The sequence below is a fragment of the Seriola dumerili genome, unplaced genomic scaffold (genome assembly GCF_002260705.1).
Source record: "Seriola dumerili isolate Sdu_G_001 unplaced genomic scaffold, Sdu_1.0 BDQW01000066.1, whole genome shotgun sequence".
In the NCBI taxonomy this organism is placed as follows: Eukaryota; Metazoa; Chordata; class Actinopteri; order Carangiformes; family Carangidae; genus Seriola; species Seriola dumerili.
In genome coordinates, this window is record NW_019174321.1 from 4181304 (window position 1) to 4202456 (window position 21153).

Here is a 21153-nt window from a genome sequence, read left to right on the forward strand (position 1 = left end):
GCATCAGACGTCATAACATATCAACTGTAAAAAGTTGTTCAAATTCTTTTTCCTCATATTCTTAATCATTTGTTTTGACTTATTTATAATGTAGACAACCCACACAACTTCTAAAGCACAGCTTATTACCATACACACACTAATTGAACTGACATTGCCATAACGTCTTGCTGTTCTGCATACTAGCCCATTTATTTCATCTCTCATGCTGTGATTAAACAATGTAAAAGAGATGACTAATGATTTTTTTTTCCAGAGCTTTTAAAAAAAATTTTTTATTATCAGCCTGCTTTGCTGTCACAGAAAGATGTTTACAGATTACGCTCACAAATGGCAAGCATATGCTGTAAATAGCTACAACATTTAATTTTGATTTGAATTGCTTTTGCATAACGACCATGATTAAATGTCAAAATCCACTCTTAATAACCTGGAAAGTAGTTTGAAATAATGGCTGTCAAGGTACAAATGTGTGATAAGTAATGTGTTTATAGTAAAGAGGACAGTGAGCACTGTGCAGTCGAGCTTTTGTGTCTTTTTTCTTCTCTGCTGATTGCAGTTTCTTTTTTTTTTCTATTTTTTTTAACATAGTTGTACTTACTGTCAATCTTAGTGCAATCTGACAGAATGATTAAAATTACCCTTCTCTGCCGTAAAAATATTACAAACCTTAATCTTGCATTAAATACCTTTTTTTTTCATGAAAGAATAAGAAAACAAAAACGTTCCATTTAGCAGGTAGAGCTGATGGATGGATGGATTTAGCATATTTGCATTTATTTGTCACTGCGTATGTCTGCACAGCTTTCTTCTAAATGTAGATGAAGCTGAAGCGGTGGTGAATAAATTTCAACAACACTCACTGGCCTGTGTTTTCTCCCATCTGCCCTCTGATATCAGTTCTTTGATCTCTATATCTGTGAGGTCGAGTTGGAGACTCCAGATAGACAACTATTGTTGGAAATCGATGGAGCCATGCTGGAGGGGTTGAGCCAAAGGGTCGCCGCCTCCAGTTTTTAAGCCCTTATTTCACAACTCTTACTTCAGCAACAATCACATTTGTAGCTGTGGCCTTATTTCACATAGACACAGGGGACATTATTTAAGCCAGCTGCACACTTCAACTGAATTTGAAATTGGTGTTTTGATATGGAAGTTTTTTATTTTTCTTCTTCTTCTTCTTTGACCTAACACAGGCATCTGGCAGAATTTTTTAACTTGTTAACCGTCACCTGCAAATGGATAAAAACTTAGTTTGCATTTTGGTTCTTGGCTTGAATGGGCCACATGTTCCCAGTTAACATGCTTATGTAACTGAGTAGATAAAATGATATTGACACCTAGGTCATACAGCAGCCTCTGGGGGTGAAAAATGAAGCCAGCACCAAAGTGCCAAAAAACTGCACTTCCTTGATTGGCCACTTGATGCTGGCTCCAATCAGCAGATCAATCCCCAGACTCCCATGTTAAAATGCCCAACTTTACAGCAGAAATAATCAAGTTTATAGTCTGGTACAAAAAACGGTTTCTGAAACAGGTCCTGAAAAGAGATATTTGTAAGTTTTGTTATTGCTACATAGACAGCGTTAGCATTAACAGCTGTTTACTTACCAGCCTAGAGGAAACGTTTTGAGTTCTCTATCAAACTTCATTCTTTTAAGAGCCGTCTGCAGAAGTAGAAAGCAACACCAATGTCTCCATCACGTCTTTTTTGTCTGAAAAGACATTCTACTGAAGTTAGCATGCTAACCAGCTAGCCCCAGGCCATCTCTTTACTTTCTGATATCGACTCACTGCAGCCTCCAATCTGCCCTGAAGACGTGCCGCTCTCAGAGAGCATATTATAACCTCTTGTCTTGTAAACGCAATGATGGCTGAAGCTCTTGTCGTGCGACAGTCATCACCACCTGCTCCCAAGAAACCACATTCAGCAGCAGAGAAAACTTACAAAAAAGCCCCTTATAAATGTAAAAGATTTTCCATCCCCATTTTTTTGTTTTGCTTTGTTTTCCACACTGCACAGCTTCCGTTTCTCTGTTTGCTGAAAAAGCAGAGGATGAAGACCATTTTGGTTATATCTAGGTACTATTGGTTGTAGTCCTAAAGTCAGTATTTTTCAACTCTTTTTTTCAGTACTTTTGGTATCAATCCACCCGTCACAAAAAAACAAGGTGCTTTTTTCTGTAGCCTGCACAATGTGTATCAGTTCGATCTGACATCTTCTGAACCAGCAGTTTTTGGGATGAAAAGCCTTTTTTCTGCAGCTAGCAGTAGACCTGCAGCTGACTAAAGTGGACTTAAACCACAGTGAAGTAATATGTCATTTGCCAGGTAGATAAACCTCTTCGCCATGCACCGTCTCCAAGTTATCGCGGACCCTTGATGCTCCATACTGACCTTTACTTTGAGGTTGTTTCGCTGACCCGGAAATTCCACAGTGCTGATTGGTTTAGAGGCTGGAGATGCAATCTGGTGATGAATACTGAAAAGGTCAAAGCAGCCTCTCTGAAGCAAAGCCGTGCCGTTGGGTTACATGCTGTCTAGAATGCATCTGATAACGGCTCTTTCTCTGTCTGTCTGTGTCTTTCTCTCTCATTCCTTTCCTTTCTGTCCGTTTGTTGAACATTGTGTTGTAGGTACAGCTTGTTGTTCTGGTGACGACTCATTAACCTCTGAAATGATATTCAGGAGACAGAGAATAGACTCCTTATCTTATAGATACGTAATGTTTTTATCCTCATACACAAAGATAACTCCTACTGTAATTAGGATCTTAAATGTGCTTGAATATATATTTATATAGTTCCAGTCTCCGTATTTGCTAAAGGATCAGGCAGAACATTTACTGAAAAGTACATTTAACCCTCACGTAATTGCATGCTTTTTAGTTACAAGGTCTCAAATGACTATGTGTGAAGTGGTTGCTCGTATGATGAACACAGAGAATTGTCAACAAACTCTGCAGCTCTAAAATAGATTTTTAGCTTCTGATCTACAACAGCAGCAGCAGGCAGCTGCACTCCCAGTCAGAGGTTTTACAACACACTTTTTATTGAAATTGAAGCAGTTCAAGTCCAGTGAATAACCTTAAAGGTTACAAAGGTAAGTGGTAACCTGCTTAAGGTAAGAAAAAGATTAAGTCACCAAAATCTGATAAATCATGTAAATTTTATATAAAACTTTTTCAGGCATTAAGATATTCGTTAAATTACATCTTTCCTGCAGCAGTGGATGTAAACTAAGCCTCAAAAGTTAATGCAGACAATTCCTCCAGGTGCCCCAACGTTTGTTGATGACTCACAAAGTTTCTGTCTGTGCAAAGGCAGTGTTGACACAAACTGTGCCACTGCACCCTCTGATGCATTATTATGACAGTACTGAAGTGGTAGGCCTTTGGTATATTGCCAACAAAATGGTGGGAAAAAGAGACAAAGGAAGACAGTCTGTTGGGTCAGGGTCCTACAGCCAGATAATGAGCCAAAACATTAGAAGAAAAGAACCAGACAGTGGCTTCACATGATGGAAGAGCAGCACAGTCTCCAGACCTAATCCCCATGGGGCTGGGGGTTAAGGTAAAAGCAACGCAAACACTGACTTTAACAGTGTTCGGCTGCTGAATGAGTCAAAACTGTAGATGAAATTTACAATTTATTATTCCATGATTCCTTTTTATTTTTAAAAAAAATGTCATTAATATGTTCTTTGCTTTAATTTTGTAATTAAAAACTGTGACACTACACTGTAAATTTCAGTAGCAACCAGAAAAATGTAGGTGTTCTTAAACTTTTGATGGTTCGGCGTTGTTTGTTAAAACTGTTGCAAGCTAAAGACCAAAACGGAGCAAAAACTAGAATGAATGTTGGACTTTACCTTCACCAGGTGAGCAAAACACAACTTCAAATGTTGCTGTGTGTCTGCTAGTTGTGTCGCTACCCAAAACAATTGGGTAATTATAATTACAAGGTGATAAGGTGTCAGGGCTGGGTGTCTGTCAGCTTGTTTTGAAAAAATTACTTAATTATCCCCCACTTAAATTTGTTTCCCCAATTTGTGCTAGTCCAAAATGCCAACGATTTTTTATGTATCTGTAGAATAAAATATATTTATATTTATTTATATATATATATAGGATAAAAATTTTTGCTGGTGTTCTTTGTTTTTCTTTTCTACCCACCTGACACCCACTGTGTGTTTTCTTAGCATTTCCATAAAGGCAGAGTAGACACTGGGACCCATTTGCAGCGTGTAATGTTGATGTGGTATATCTCACTCAGGGCCTAAATGTCACTCCAGGAAAGTCAAGGCATTTTTGGTAATGGCATATGGTTGCAAATGTCAGGAAAAGTGCACCGCTGATGAGTGACTGTTGTCTGGCAAACAACGTGGCTCTGATGCAGCCACACAGAATGTCTTTGATATGGGAAACATACTGGTTCCTTCATGTGAACTGGATGCACATCAAGATCAAAGTTGGACAGGATGTCTCTGATATGTGCTCTTCATCATATACATAGGCAGGTGTTCCATATGTGCGCTGCTTCCGTTCGTCTCACTAAAAATAGGATAGATTGAAGGTTAGATATTGCACTTTCAGAAAAATCCTGACATGAGATGAAATGAACAGTGCTTATCCCCTGCATTTATCAGGTTGCTGCAGACTGTGTCGTTCTCACGCCATGTCTGTACAACATTTCATGATCTCGTATGTTTCTGTAAAATAGCGTACCAGCCAAATGAGTTCACGGTGATATAGCTTCAGCATTATTTATTTAGCCTCTGAAAACTTGGTTCATGTCTGAATGAGCAACAATCACAGTTATAGTTTGGGGAAAAAAAACATCCTTAATATTCATATCTATATTATTTATTAAGAGGTTAAAGGCCTAAAGAAAGTAGTGATTGTACATGCAGGGGTAGTTTGTGAATGCCTGTAGCTGATGAGCTAATTGCTAACCCGCTAGCCAGCCGTGACAGTGCTCATCAGTTATAGCCAAAGCCATTTCTTCAGCTGAACTCTGGAAAAAAGAAAAAAAGTCTCTTTAGTGCGACTTATTCTGTAGAAACTTCTATGAAGATTTCTGAACCATCTTATTTTTACAGTTGGTTCCTAAGCCCTACCAGCTTGACACTGAACAAGATAGGATGCTGTAATGCTGCCCAATCCGCTGTCACATGTATTGGGTCCCATCGAACCTCCTTTTTCATACACCTCAAGCCTCAGCTTTTTTTTCGTACCACTGAATGAAATTCCATACTAGCCAAGATTATTATCTATATAGCAGGAATGATTTTTCTCTCTTATTCTCCCTCGACTTATTTCTCTCTCTCTCTCTCTCTCTCTCTTTCTCTCCTCGGTGCTCGACTTGCCTTCCAAGGCCTGAGAATGAGTCTGACTTCAGAGGGATATCTCCCCCTCACATCCGTGGCTCGCACCCTGCCAATGCAGAGTTAGCCTTTCCTTTCATGCTGTGCCCCTGGGATTATCATATCAATCTGCGTGACCTGATTACCAGGCTGCGGTTGGCTGCCAGAGCACTGGATCAAGCGATCCTTCGATTGCTGCCGTCTAATTAACACTAGCATGTCATCGCTGCACTCCCTCACTGAATCCCCCTCAAAACGTAGTTTGGCAGCTATTCTCGCCTCATCCGGAGGGCTCTGATAGGTCAGTGCTCACAGGGTTGATGCAGAATATGCTGTATACAATAGAGCAGATGACTTTTTCCTGTGGATTTGAACTATGCTGTCGGATTATTCTGTATGTCAATCAACATACACTAAATAACCAAAAATGTTGATCATCGCCTAATTGTAAAACTGAAACAATGACTCTATTACTCAATTAGTAGAATGACAGAAAGATAATCAACATTTTGATAATTGATTGATTGTTTAAGTCATTTAATAAGCAAAAACGTCAACTTAGCTTCTTCAGTATGGGGATTTGTTGATTGTCTGGATTGTTTATCACTGTAAACTAAATATGTCTTGCCTCTGGAAAACTGTGACAGGCATTTGTTGTTTTTCTGACGTTTCATTGACGTTCTATGAGTGAGTGAGTGAGTGAGTGAGTGAGTGAGTGAGTCTGTGCATGTATGTAGCATGCTAACCAGCTAGCCCCGACCTGGTTGGACTGTCTCATTACTGTCTGACACTGAGTAACTGTACTGTCCAGGCTGCCCTGAAGAGGAAGTGCTACTAGGAGGGTGTGTTATAACCTCTTGTCTTGCAAAAACAATGATGGCTGAAGCTCTTGGCAAGACTGGTAGCTAAACAGCTGTAAATGCTAATGTTGGCTATGTAGCAATAGCAAAACTTACAAATAGCTCTTTTAATGTGTTTGGTCTATTTTGGTCTTTTTTTAATGGACTACTCTCGTAGAAGACTAAAGAAAAAAACAAAACAAAAGTTGGAACCAGTGAAATTTTTGCTTTTAAAAAGGATATAATTTTCTGTTTGACTAATTGTACCAAGCAAAGTCAATGTTCCAGCTCAGGCTCTGGAACATTGTGATCGACATTTTTGCAAAATTTTCTAAGTTAAATTTTAAAGACTAACCAGTTAATCAGTGAATAGGTAAAATAATAAACAGATGAACTGACGGTGTAAATGAGCATTAGTCACATCCGTGCTCTGTAGCTCAGTGGATAGATGGTCGTCCTTTAGCTGTTCATATGAGGGGTTTGATTCCCTGCTGGAGCATCCATGCTGAAAATGAATGCAGTCGTGCTACTGTGGCGTTTCAGATAAAAGCATCTGCAGAAACGACATATGTTGCAGTAGTTAGCGTGATCACAGGCACATTGGTGTATTTTGATTATGAGAAGTAACAACTGCCATAACACCATGTGATCAGGTATCACACCCAGATGGATATTAGAGGGAACTGTTCCAGTGGCCTGTCATTAACAGGTGTGTAATTAATTCCCCATGATGGGCCAGTGTGACATTAATGCGGGTTGACTGTGTGGTGGTCCGCTCTGTGGGACTTAAATGACGACAGCCAGCCAGACGTGTCCTTGTCATCCTTGTGTCTGTGTGGCCTCATTACTTCTCCGGCCAGTCACACTTCTCCTCCTCCTCCTCCTCCTCCGCTGCTGCACTCCTCTTCCTCTTCCCTGGCATATTGTACCCCTCTCATGGTTGCATCGCTCTGTGCCACTGGAGGGAGGGAGGACGGGTGGCGGCCGGGGGGGGGGGGTATTTGTGGAGGTGGATTTAGTTTGAAGCATCTGAGGACAGACGTTTCATCCCTTTTATTAGTATTGAACTCGGTAAAGGTGAATCATTGTCTGTGTGTGAAAAGAGGACAATCAGACATCACCTCATTAGGTTGCATAGGTTATGCATTGTACTAAGGACAAACTTGTTTGAGATGTCTACCCATACCAATAAATATTTGAATTATTCATAACAAATGCAGAAATTCATAATGTTCCTGATTAGCATTTTAGCATAATTGATTCTCAAGAAAAGATGGAATAATAAATCACTGCCGGCCCCCTTTTACATGAATGATCCACCTACATTATCCACCCATCCGCTCTCTCCTTCTCAGCATTGCTTTTTTCATTTGCCATTTGTATGCTTTTCATTACCTATCTGCTCCCTCATGACACACCAGTAATAGCCTTGGAGGCATGCTGGTAAACAGTTTTGACAAATTAAAATCACCCAGCTCAAGTGAAGAGACTAAAGCTGTAAACCAAGGGAAGGAGGAGGGCACAAGCTCTGGTTTCTAACGACAGGGCCAGATCGAGTACACGTTGTGCAGTTACCTCCTGTGTTGCAGCTTTGACTCCGTGAGCTGTGGCCACACAATGATTCATTTTGCTGAAATCTACAGCCTAAGCCTATAAGACAATTGCCCACTCAAATGTGTCATCTGTGAGGATGCTAAGATAACAGAGTGGCATTAAAAATATTGAATATTTTGAATGAATTTCACCCTTTCCTGCTGCATGCTGCTGTTTTGTGCAGGAGTTCCCCCTATGATGATTAGCACCTTAGGCTCCTGGGATTTCATAATGGGAAGAAATGTGTGTGACAGTGACAGGCATGTAACACAGATTGAAGAGTAATCCATTAAGGATGAAAAACATTATTAATCCTGTGAATATAAAAACATATTTGTGACTGCCGTTTTAAATCTAAAGCAGGCTCATTAATCCTCCGACTATCTATTCTCCTCATTTCTGCTCTATTTCCAGTATATCTCTAAAACAGGGAACTGCAATCTAAACATAAAAGCAAGCTTTTGATATGCAAGCATATCAATGTAAAAAAAATAAAAAAATAAATAGAATAAGTCACAAAAGTTTAAAGCTGCTGAAAACATTAACAATTTTTCAGAAGTCCAGATAAAAGCATATTTACTTTAAAAATGTTATCTACAGTTTATGGCCTCAGTACCTCAAAGTGCTGCACTGCGGGCGGTTATTGTGCAAGATTATTATCACTACAAAAACGTTCTTAACTTCCTGCTCGACAAAATCACTTCCTATCCAAGACACTATCCATCTTCATTTCCTATCATGGCTCACTGACAGGGGTTTCCATCATGTGTCATTATTGGTGCGTGAGGCAACTCAGCGGAACAATCCGCCACTCTGCGAAATGCATCAATCACCGACTCCTTGTCCCACCCTGACAGCTCAGCTCGGAGACAACAGTCGCCGTGTCCCAATATAAGGACGCACTTGAACCTGAGCTGGATCGGCCCGAGCTGCCTCAGGCTGTACACAGTGGGTAATTAAGATTAGGGAGTAATATGTGCCTGAATGACTGTCAGGCTTTACTTTGTCTGACAATGTCGATGGATGAAGTAGGTATAACTGTCAGATTAAAAGCCTGAGCAGAGACAGGTGTTAGGACCCACAATGGGTGAGGAAAACATACGTGAATAAGTCTGTACGCAGGAGAAAAGATGAATCAGATGAAACAAAAGGTGCCTTGCAACCTACTGTAAATTAAAATATTAAACCATCAACTGAGCAAAACCAATAAGAGGCATGTGAGCATAGTCTTCCCCAAGCCACTGCAGATTACTGCATTCATGTTTATTTATTTCCTAGTAAGCATTACATTTACATGCCTAGAATTGAATAAAAGGTTTAATTTTAATTGGCTAAGACATTTATTTTAGACAGATTTATTTGTCAGAAGTAGTACAACCCAGAATGTAGAAAAAACGGTGTCTTCTCCAGCTCCAGAGAGAGTTTTTATTGTCTTCAGACTAGACTTTAGCAAACTTTATCCCAGCAGTTACTAAAGAGGATGTAGCAAAACCCTGGAGGGCCAAGGGTGCCACAAGAGTTATATCACCTACTTTCTTTTTACTATACGTTTTTTAATGTTTTCAATTTTTAAAAACAAGGCAATATTTACATTGAGAAGATTTTAATATTACTTTTTAATACATATAAAAAGGAAATATCTAAATCAGCATATTACAAACCCTATTACTTAAGGAGAGAAACTAATCACTGTAAAGGGATGTGATGATGTGGAAAACTTTGGAGACCAACAATGTCAACATGGATGTTATTTTAATCATTTATTTTTTGTATGTTTTTATGCCTTTTATTTGAAAGGGAGAGTGGAGAGAGACAGGAAATACGGGAGGGAGACATGCAGTAAAGTGTCGAGCGGGGCGGGGGTCGAACCAGGGACCTGCTGCTCAGGGCTCATTATGCCCATATGGTACACGCCCTGACCACTCGGCCGTCGGGACGCCCCAAAATGAACGTTATTTGCAAGTCGGTTAATTACAACTCTTAATTACAGTAAGACTGACATGACATGATCATAGAATAAGAAACAATGCTATCGAGTTGCATTATGGGAACTGTAGGAGCCAGAATTTTGGGATGACTCATACTCTGGACTCAAAGTCAGCACGTCTCGTCATCTTCTGCATCGATTTTACCCATTTTTTTTTTTTTTTTGATGTCTCTCCCAATATTTACTGAATTGAATGAAAAACCAAGTTATAAGTTCACATAAGTTCACATGGAACCTCAGTTCGAGCAGCAAAACTCAACATACTCCACAGAGATTTATTTCTGCTTGAGCCACTTGAGTTTCCAGTGAGGCAGATCAATCAGGGAGCTGCAGCCAATGGGGAGTCCTGGATGACATTCAAACTAATTTCATGGACATTGTGTATTTCAATAAAAAAACAAATAAAAGTATGAGGAGGGGGAGAGGCATCCTGATAAAAATAGAGAATGAAAAATTGAGTGTTGCTTGGGTCATCTTTTAGATCTAAGATGTTGTGACTTGGTTTGACTTCAATTAAATCCTGGGGGAGGCTTCCCAGTCAATCTGTGATCTTTATCAAGGCGCTGCCTCTCAGATCTCTATCTCCCTCTGCGACCCATGGGAAATGGAGACGACTTTCATGACAATGGTTTGGACTCCATGCTATTTCTGGCTGGCTCCTCTCCCTCCTCTGCCTAACAATGCTGTGACTCTATTGACAACCTCAACCTTGAGCACCAGTCCCAGTTCTGCCATGCTTTTTACCGCCCTCCCCCCTCGTAGTCAATGTTTTCAAACCAAGCGCGTATGGAAGTTGAATTTTGTTTTTTTTTGGGGGGGGTTTTTATATGCAGGAAATGAGTCACCCATTGCTCAGCTCACCTGGGAAATTTAGCAGCACTGTATTTGATAGTTCATGACTGAAAAGAAAAACATTTTAGTCCTTGAAATAGATTTTCTGTTGAGCATTGAAAAATGATTCACATACTCTAGCTATTTCAAAACAAGCCAAGTTTGTACTCAAGATAAAATTATGCACACAGATATACCTTTATACACAGAGATGCACACACAGAAACCTGGTAATGAAGCAGCTGCAGAGTGCCTGACTTTTCACACAGCCATGATCGACGCAGTCCTCACTCACTCCCTTAATCTCCGGCTCTCCTCCCTCACTGGAAACTGTCCTCTGATGGTTAATTACATGCTTTGATCTGGGTTTGTTCCATCTGCATGATATTTCACATACTGTAATTGTGCTGAATATTCACAGGCCCTGTCATCTGCCGCTGAGCCCTGGCTTTGCCGACCTGCACCGGCTGTCTTCGTTTAGGTGCACAGGCTGTCTGCGTTTAGGGCCGATGGTAGTGTTTGGAGTTTAAAATGCAAAAGGAGATGTTGAATGCTGTGAAATGCACCGTGTTCACCAAACAGCGCTTAGATAGCAGAGCTTGAAGCAGGATGAGAGACTCTGCTCGATCGACTCGCAGAAAATTCAATTCCCTATGGTAAAATCACTTCCTTAAACTTCTCCCCCAACACTCAAACCACAGGCATTTATTGGACACACAAGAGGAATGTGACATTAGCAGTATCTTCAGCATATAGTGCAGTGCCGCTCTGTAATTGTTCCACACTATTAAAGATGAGGCTGCTTCACTAATTCAACGCAGTGACATAGCAACATTATACTGTTAATATGCTGGGATACACGTCTTTGTACAGTACTATAGTGCAGTATCAGTAAAAACAGCAAATAAATCAGACTAAGTGGGATCTAATGAGAGTAATTACAATAAAAATGATGAAGATGTTCGTCTGTGTAATTTCAATTTATTTTGATTTATGTTTCCGACAAGCAGGATTCTTAATACAAGAACTGACAGAATGTGACGGTCGGGTGCGATCATCTATTACTGTGTGCCAGTTTTCATAAACTGTAGATTATGGTGTAATTTTAAGGTTGTAGTTAGTACTGTTTGCTGCCCTAATGTGTGCACAGGAAATTGGTTTGGGGAGAAAAAAAAAAACAACACAAAAAATACTTCATTTGACCGCAGTACTTAGTATTGCAGTCAAATACAATGACACTGAGTACAGCCTCAGAAATTACCTTCTCGTTTTTTCAATAAAAACTCAACATAATGAAAGAGGATCTAATTAATGATTATTTATATTATCAATTAATCTTCTGAGGTTTTTCTTTATTCATTCATTAATCGTGCAAGAGAAAGGTCGAGCAAACATCACTGATACTGATGAAACATCTTGTCCAGATTAACGGCATGTGGCAAATTGTACATACCAGGTGCAGAAAACTTTAATGAGATAAATATTGGTCTTTTAACCACAAAGCAAAATAAATTTATGCTGAAGTGTTGATTATTGAGTGAATTTTTCGCCTAAAACTTCAGTCTGCTCACGTAGATTATTAAAATGTGAATTGGAGCCTGTATTGTCTGCTAGAGATGTTGCAGTATCGATCAAACCTGAAGCTAAAATGTATTTTAATTCACACAGTTCCGCACACATTTATGTGCATTGCTTTTTTTCTGTTTGGGGAGGAAAAAAATGGAAGTTATTCAATGTCAGCAAACACGCTCCATTAATTAATTATTCCTCCTGAAATTGTGTCATGCGCTTTGAAATCACTCACATGTTGTTGCATGTGGGACAGCGGCTCCTCTCTATCAAGGCTCATTCGTAGGTGGCACATGATGGATTTCAGAGCAGTGCTCTTTCCATCTCCTGACTGCGGAGATTGCCTGGGGATGCTGGCGAGTCCCTGACAAACAGGGCCTCCTCCATGCCTCACCTTGATCAACATTCAGCGTTGCCCCCTGAATCCATCACGGGCTGTGACAACACGCCCCATTCTGGGCTTTTTATATCATAGTGGATGATGTGGCTGCGGCTGGTAGCTGCTGGTGGTGGTGACGACGATGATTATGATGTAGTGCTGGTCTCAAAAATGGATACAGAACCTTTTATTGAAGTTCGATGTATACAGTGGTTTTGATTAATAAATAAATAGATGCGCTCATCATTTAAATCCATGTCAGGGTTGTAGCAGGCTGAATAATGTATTATACAAGACCACGCGATGTCCTGAAGCAACCACAACAGCAAGCTGGACCTTTTTTTAAATTTACTGCTCTTGAGAAATAATCATTATAAGAGATGGTTGAACAGGAAATCTCATGTCCTTCCTGTGTCCTGCTGGGAACCAGATGAGTTCTCGTATTACATTTTACAGACAAAATGGATTTAGATGTAAAGCCACAATACAGCACATAGAATAAAAACTTCAACAGAGAGCAGGATCCAGAGCAGTGACATTGCCACAAAAGCAGCGTCCAGCAGCTTTCAAACATTTCAGACTGCACAGCCTTTAAAAGTCTGTAACTGACACAGTTATTTATATGCAGTGGTACGAGGAGACATTCGAGTCAAGCAAGTGCAAAAACTGAAGTCCTGTCTTCATCATCACTGCTGCTACTAAGTGGTCTGATATCAATTCAGATGGATGACCCCGAAAAGCTAATGGTATTTCTTTGATAATCACTTGTTTGATCTGACGTAATTATTGATTCTAATCTGCTCGTCTGCATGAACTCATCTTGTGCAAATGTTTTTGTACAGATTAACTGCCACAGTTTACCTCATTAAGCCCGACTTGTCAGATGGCTTGTCATCAGCGGGACATTTTGCGAACAAGGCTGCGAGACAATTAAATATAAATCCACATCATGCAAATGCAGTTCGTAATTATGATTGTATGTCAAAAAAAATCATTTGCATGTTATTTCATCAAACCCCCACAGACTGGACCGCTGCGGTGATGGAATGAATGATATCGCGGCGGTAAACAAAGATCTGACGGCTGACACGAGTTGTCATTAGTCAAACACTCATTTGGAATAATGCTTTAACAATTATATTTCATGAGGGATGCTGCGCCGTAGTTGTGGTTGTTGTCACCTCCCCATTAATGTGTCGTACCCTGCACCTGATGTGAAAAATATGTGTGATGAATCAAGAATCAAGTGTGTCGTGGTGAACAGTGCGTCATTGTTTCTTCACGATGGAGAAGTGACGGGTCTTATTTTTGGTAAAGAACCAAAAGGAGAACAACACAGTGGCTGCAGGTCACAACCTGAAACGAGCGTATCCAGCACCTTGGAAGCTCATTTTTGCAGCATTACGAACGCTGCCACTTCAGGAAGAAAACAACTAGAAACAGCCCAAAATTTCCTCTGTGAATACCATTGACTTCAAAGACAAATTTCACTCTCCCCCTGTGTCTCGTGCTCCCTCACTGTGTCGGTGCCATTCCCTCCAGATTACTGCTTTTATTTGATATCATACTAATGAGATTTCCATTCTCAAAGCATATCCTCTCGCTGCCTAGTCTTAGAGAAGATTCCATTTATGTATATACCCTGGAATGATATTTGTTTTGCATATTTACATAAGACGTATCCATCCTATCTATATGTTTTGTAAATGCCAATGTTTTATTCATGTATTTCTCTATCATTTGCTTTTCATATCCTCTGCCACTTAAACCGCATAAACTGTCAAAAAGAGTGATATGTATTATTGGTGTATTGAACATATAATTTAGTTTGCAGCTTATGTGGGCGAAAGCTTATATGCCTGAATACACACAGTCTCAATCAAATAGAGGAAATATAATTGATATTTTTTGAATAGAAGTTATTGAAAAATTGCTCAATGCTTTTGCAGGAAGCCTGTTTTCTTTGTCTTAGCTTAGAGAAATCATAAATTAAAACTGCTGTAATTAATAACGCTATATGCTGTTCTAATTTAATTCCGGCCACTGTATTTTATTTGGCAGGAATAGAAACGAAATGAAAATGAAGAACATCTCCTCAGAGCTCCACTGACAGTCAGTGAGCACAGGGAACTTATACAGCGAGAGTGATTGACATCCCAGTCAAGAACATGACAGCGTACGCTCAGCCAGGCTGGCAGACAACGCCTCCTCTCTCGCTCAGGAAAACACCAGTTTGTGAGCGACAGAAATCATCTTTAATATTCGTCTCTCTTTGGCCATACACGCACGCACGCACGCACACACGCACACAGACATGCACACACGCACGCACACAGACATGCACACACATACACATGCACACACATGCACGCACACACAGGCTGGAATAGTCCTACGTCAACACCGACAGTCAAGTGTTCAGAATCCAAGTATAAAATATGTCCTCCATAACTGCTGGAACATGTCCAGGTTGTACTCTACTCACTGCCTCACTTTGTCTCCCTCCATACGTCTCCTTTCCTTGGCACATCATACTCTTTTTTTTTTTTTCTTTTTACACATACACACACACATACACAAACAAGTACACGCGCACTGAATTATGGATGAACCTTGTGACACTGTGATGATACATTTGTCACATCTGTACAAAGTCATTCTTTAAAGGGATGTCCCTCTTTATGCCACCTAGAGTTCACATTTTGGCACTTGACATTTACGGAGAGGCTTACGACGGCCGTGAGCGCTGATGTCTCACTGCCGCTGACACTGAGTCCAGACTCTGTGGACACCGACACAGACAGCACCTGAGGGCCTGAAATGGTGCAGAACACAAGTTCCATATTTTTTGGCCTCAGCTTTGAGGTTTTTTTTTTTTTTTTTTTTTTTTTTTTTAAAAGGAGAAATCCAATATTTTAAAAAGAGACACTCTCCTCTTTAAAGCAACACATGATATGTTTCCAAAACACCAGTAATGATGCTTATAAGTAGCCTACACAGATTTGGATTATAGAACTTCCCTACTGTTATCCACATAGCAGCAATCATATTTAAAAGTGCACTCAGTTCACTCGTTATGAGTAATACTATTCAGCCTGTGAAAGCAGCTTTATGATGTTATCGGTGGCTCTGGAGGGAGTTTTTCCAAAGTATTAAAAGTAACCCTGATAATTTTTTTTATCAAATTGGGCCTGAAACTTTTATTTTGAAGTTTTTCTGGGGTCATGTTTAAAAGTAGTGGGAAATTAGGATAACCATCCCATTTTTTCCTTACCAATACTGACTCCAATACCTGACCTTGTGTATCTGCAGATACGGCATGCTGATCTGATACTATTGCATTAAAAACAAAATCTTAACAGCTGTAATGTACTACTTACTACCTCAGGTTAAACCCTTTGTGAAGCATGAACAGATGCATGAACACCAGAGAATTTCTTTTTGGAAACCTCTCATAGTGATCAGTTGGTGATCAACCGCTTATGGATCGAAAAGCTTGGGACAGAATCATCCCTTTACTAACGCTGTTTAAGTAATTAGCTTACAGTCATCAAGTAGTCTGCTTACAGTGTTCATCTGGGGTCTTTTCATTCTTGACAACATATGGAAAAAGAACTTAAAATGTAGTTTTTATTTTGTTTTTATTCCTCCAACCTCAATTGGAGTCACAGTGATTGGCTAAGTAGCATCACATGACCAGCGCTGTAAAGGCTAGAAGAGCTGTGCCGGTTTAAAATGAAACACTCTGTCAAAATGTAATAATTCTCCACAATTTGTTGGTTATAGCTTCAAGTCCGGATTGGACAATATCTGGGTCTATACCGCAGTCCACTCTGCCAACGACTAACGTTACACTATTCTTCTTCTACTCTTCTTCACCGCTCTATAACAGTAGCTGCCAGTGGCTGCACAGCGCAACATCTGGTGTAGGCTACTGTTTTAGAGCAGCAAAGATGAATTTATTCTGTTTTATCTGGGTGTGAAACCATAAAGTTGATCAATATATTACATGGTATCGGATCGGTGCACGCTCACTGATTCCCGATCCAGTATCAGAGGCATTTCTGAAACTAGTATCACAATCAGAACAACTGTAATGCAGGAGGCAGGGTGGGTCTAACTCTGAAAGCTGTAGTAATATAATGTTTTTTTATTTGTGCCTCATTAAATTACTCCACTTCTATCTGTGGAAATATTGTTACAGTGTTTGTTTTTTGCTAAATATACAGCGTAATGCGTTAATAAAAAAAATAACAACAATGAGCTAGCAACAATATTAAATGGCTTCTTACTCGTACCGAGACACGGTCAACTCGGGTGTGACGTCATTCTCATCTTAGACATCCGACTTCCGAGGTTAGTGGAGGGCAGCGTAATGAACTAATGCACTACTCAGTTGTGTTGAACTGGGTATAGGCTAATTGCTGAGGCCAGGTAGGCAGGGGCTAGTGGACAGGTGAGGTATGACGAGGCCTGACAGGAAAAGATTAGTAAAACACACAACACACACAGACTGATACAAAACACTAGGTGAGCAGGAGGAGTGGAAGCAGAGGAGGACGGAGCAGCTGTCGCCATGACTGAGTGGTTAAATATAAAGTAATCACATTTTCAAACATCCATCCTTTTTAGCTCAGACCAGCCTCCAGTGTAAGTCACTGTGTGGGTTTGTCTGGCACATGCATTTTACTTATTGCACATGCTCTGTTGCACGGCACAGCTGTGAGCCTACGGATCCTGTCTGTGGTGTCATTGGCTTCTGTTTAGTTTATTGTAAATAATGTGGTTGGTCCAATTAAGAAATCAATAAAATACTTCCTAAATATTTTTCCTCAGACACTAGAAACTGGGACTTTTTTTTTTGCCAAATAACACAAACATTGATCTTCAGCCACTGTATTTAAAGTAATAACCCTGAGGAGTTTAGCCCTGCTGTATTACTGGCAGTAACTGGTCCCTGAATTACGGGGACAGCAAACGGATCCTCGCGCGGGTACGTTGTTAGAAACACAAGAGCAGTGAAACATCCGTTTACGGCGCAGCCAAACAAACACATGCTGTTATTAATAAAGAGGTCAATCAAAAATAATTGCACCTCTGATCTCATTTCATGCTGCACACGGTGTGAGTGGTTTTCTGCAACAGCGGGACACAGTAAACTTGGTTACCTTGCTGAGGAGCTGGAGGTCTGTAGTCACCTTCATCTAACGGCTCACTGTGGCTGCTCCTTCCTGTTCCGTTGCTCCTTGCGCTTTTTAAAACTGATCCGCTGTCAAAAATTGGTCCAAAAGGACCATGTCTGCTTAAGTAGACGATCCAACCAACAATCCATGAAACAAAATACGTGACGTTCCCTGTGACTGCCTCGGCCACGCTGTGTTTCACCAGTTGAAGGCTTGCGCTGTGAAGCAGTGGCAGTAGGAAATGTTCAGTTTGCAGAAACATAATATGAGAGTGTAGCAGTGAGCGGAAAACAGTGAGGCTCTTAACGAGATGAGATGATGCTATGTTGCGTTGCATGCATTCTTTTCCTGTGAATCACTTGTGCGTGCGACGCTATTTTGAATCCACCAACCATAAAGGCTACTGTGTTAAGGAATATTAATAGATTAAGAGTGTAAATAAAAAAAATACTGATGGATAATAAGATGGAGTTTTTGAGATTCATGAAAATCTTCAATGTTTTAGCATTAAAAACATGTCACAAAACTTAGTTATACATGTCCTTTGGGTTAGGGTTAGGGTTATGATTTAAGGTAATGATTCAATTTATGTGATGAAATGTGTGTTTCAACACTGTGACCTTCGCTGCTCTTCATGCTGCAGCGTCTCATTTCTCATATCTTTGAAGGATTGAAGGACTGTATCTAAAATCTGCATTCACATCAAGAACCATTTGAGTCACACAGTGCTGTGCCACTGGTATATTTTCCTTGTTTGACAGGTCTATCTTCCTAACACTTTATCTGATCTTAAACAAAGCTAAAAGATCTAAGATTTCACTGTACAAGTCTCTTTCAATAGCTTTTGCTCCCTGGAGGTGATGTAGCTAATATGTCATTCTGTCAACCCACTAATGCTCTGTCATGGGCTTGTTGCATGGGGGGAAAAGAAAAGAAAATCCACTGACATTGTTCTACTGTAAAACAACAACAACAACACTGTACTAAATATTGAATTTTGAAAAATGAGTGACACTGAGATTTATAGTAATATTCAAACTGGTCAGAAACAGTGGTAAGGAAATAGCCTGCCAACCTGGAAATGGGCCTTGAGACCCCTTCTCAGATCTTCATGCTTGGCGATTGTTTGCATTTAAAACAGTTTCTTTCATTTTGCCAAATGGTGCCGGTCTCCGTGTGTCTCCTGGCTCACAGATGGCCAGTAAGGCTCTTGACTCGCTCTGCGAAGGGGGCGTTGATTCAAATGAATTTCCATTACAGAAAACTGTCTGGCTCGAATAAATCATAATAAAAATGGAACTTGTGGCCTGTCATCTCTCAAAGATCGGCTACCTTGGGACACTGCTGAAACCTCTCCCATCATATGCCCCACTGAAGCAGAGACGATGGGAAAGAGCATGGAGAGGATTTCCGTGCCAGAGGGAAAGATTTTCAAAAGAGATTAAAATACAGTTCACTTTTTAAAGGCTTGCTCTTCTTCCAAGTATATAGGCTACGAGATACAGCGGCGTCTCTTACTGTTTTAAGGACTGTGTGTTCACTACTTTTTGCTTTATTGCTGTGGCCATGACATCTGAATTAGTCTGATAAATCATCCATGTCATACTGGAACAGTCTCATATGCTGGGAGGTTCAAATGGTTGTTTCGTGATTGGTCACAACCCACAGACATGTCAGCTGTTGTCTAGAAACAGAATACGGGTGTATGCCCCACTGAAATGCTTAGCAATTAGGTGGGATGGAGAAATGTCAGGCACAGAAACCGTCTGCCCCTCAGAGCACTTGTGTGAATGTTGTTTGTCACTTCTCACAGACATTAAGCCTGTCAGCACGTCACACTGCAACCCTCTGCTTCTTTCAAATTGATCCTCTGGGAATGGGTGTATGCACTTTTTTTTTTTTTTTTTTTTTTTTCCTTTTTCAAATGTCAACACAGTGGCCAAACTTCATCAAAAAATAAAAAAAATATTTCCATCTTCCCCTGCAGACTTCACTGGACCTTTTTATGAGACAGAGGAATCAGATCTGTAGTTCCGTCCTGTAGTTTTACACAGTCTGATGCTGTTGTGGAGTAATATGAACGGCTTAAAGAGCAACTTAACGGCCCGTTTTTAGTCTGAACTTGCGCCCCTCACAAATTCAGCTCTGACAGCTCTGTCTGATCGCTGTTCTGGTGTTTTTTTGTTGTTTTTGTTTGTTTTTTTACTGGCATTAGAAGCAGTGAGAGAGACTTCAATGCCCAGAGTCCCTCAGGACTGGGCTGTGTGAGGCGATGTTGGTGTACCGGGTGCTGCAACTTGCAACTTGCAACTGCAACCTGCTAGCATCACGTGATGGAAACTGATTCACAAAGCATTTTTCCAATACATAATCAATGGAGGATGTAAAAAAGCAGCTGTAAAATGATGAATACAGGGATAGAACAGAATTACTGGATTTTGTCTGGAAACAGGAAACGTGTGCTGTAATGAACACTGTAAAATGGCTGGACTGGTAACGTGTGCGTTAACAACTCATACATCCAGCTCATCATTGTACTGATATTTCCCCATAATGCTGTGCTGTTGTCAGTGGTTGGGAAGAATGATACATCTACAAAAAACCCTAAGTACACCAGAAGTTATTTGAATACTTATTGAAGCTCATCTTTTCAACTGGTGGAATCCTCTGGCTCTCTTCAGATAACTGAGTGTTTTGAGCTTCACAGACTTAAATTCTCTCTGTTATAATTGATTTATCATATGTTTATTAGTTATAAATATATTTACCGTAGCTTTGAGGTCTAAAATGAATTGTGTAGTTGTGGGTATTATAGTTTAAATGTGTGTATTCACAGCGGCAAGCTTTGCTTTTGCTCTGAGAAATTTAATTTGTGGGAAATATTTTATCTTGACCAAACAGCGGCAACATATTTTCACTCAAGTAGCTATATCATATCATATCATAATATCTGGATTCTGTTTTGACGTTATGAGATTTCTTTCCAACTGAATCACTCACACACACACACACACACACACACACACACACACAAGTACACACACACACACACACACACACACACTTCACAGGCAAAACAAATTATTCCTTTTCCCTCCAAGAAAGTTAAAGGTGCCATAAAAGAAAACAGAGATGAAAAGCCAAAACAAACAAATGAGAAAAATGAAAATGAACTGTATAAACAAACAGTCCTCTGGAGCAGCATTCGTCAATATACGCAAAGCCATAATGCAACTTTTTGACTTGAGTCAGCGTAAGGTATACTTCTACTTCCACCCTCATTCACTTTTATGCCCCCAAAATTGTCACTCTGTCTTGATGAGGAGTCTACATTGAAACATCTAGCCTGAGGCTGAGCATTTAAAAAAAAAAATAAAAAGAAAAGCTGATCACAGGAGATGAAGGCGC